Here is a 1,266-nt window from a genome sequence, read left to right on the forward strand (position 1 = left end):
AGCTGCACCCTTCCTAATGGTCACCCAAACAGCCTAGCTTAAGTCTGGTAAGGTTGGAATTTAGTATGAGTGACTCTATTTTAATTTTTATGTCTTGTCTATCGGCAGAATCTAGTCCAAAACAATGGCTTCCTGTAATTTTCATTCAATATGTCTGCCCTTTCCATGTGGGTAACTCCCTAAGGAGACAACATCTGCCTTCTGCCTTCCTAGTCATACACTCAATAGAGTGAGCTCAGCCAGAGCCAGGCTGCAGCTGCCTCTCCCTGGGGCTCCCGTGCTGAGCCCCAGGCCTGCATGTCTGGCTGCGTGCATTACGCTTCTCACTGTTTCCTTTCAACTGAGTTGTCATCTTTTAACTCACCCTTCCTTGAGCATCCTCACTCCCTTTACAAGAGTCCTTTAGCGACTGTGTGTCCCCCAGGGGATGAAGGTCCTATTTTTTGACGTATGAAGACTCTTGTCTATGTGAGGTCCATGGTCTCACCTACAGGCTCTCTTTCCCTCCTTGGGCTCTTCCTCCTGTTCTTCACATCCCACAACTGTTTCTTGCCTCAAGCCCTTTGTGGGGAGGGCTTCCCACAGTTTGCTCCTAGGTCTCCCCTCTTTGCCCTTGTCCTCTTCCCAGTCCACAGGATCCAATGGCTGCCTCTTTGAGGAAGTCTCTTGGAGTCAGTCACGGCATGTCTGATTTAGGTGACTTTGGCTTCAAACACCATCCAGTGAGTAACCATTAGAAGACATCAATGTAGTTCTTGCGACTTCCACGGGGTTTCCTTCTTGCCCTGGCAGTTTCACAAGGTCAGCATCTGCGTTTCAACTAACTTTGTTTTCCACGCACCTAACATAGTACAGTTGGCACACCAAAGTTGTTCAATACACACTGCATCAGGTACCATCCTCACAAACCATGAGGTATTTTGTTAACAGTGTGTCTCACAGTGAGGGTCCTCTATGCATGCCCTTAACAGAACACTTCCAGATGACTATTGACCAAGCAAGGACTGTTAAGTAACAATGCTGAAAAGGCTTATACTGCTGGTGGAAGTGGCCTGGCAGTGTTCAAGGCCCCTTAGGGAAAAGTTCTGGTCTTGAAAATGCAATCTCTGGCCTGGGCAGAGCCCTGACATTCCAGCTGGGCATGGTCAATGACCTGGCTAAGGGATCACCATACAGGAAGGTGGAACTGCCCCTGGGAAGTCAGGACCATCTCCAGGAAGGTAGGATGATTCCCAAGAAGGCAGAACCACCCCTTAGGAAGGCAGG

Source organism: Chionomys nivalis, chromosome 6 (genome assembly GCF_950005125.1).
Source record: "Chionomys nivalis chromosome 6, mChiNiv1.1, whole genome shotgun sequence".
NCBI lineage: Eukaryota > Metazoa > Chordata > Mammalia > Rodentia > Cricetidae > Chionomys > Chionomys nivalis.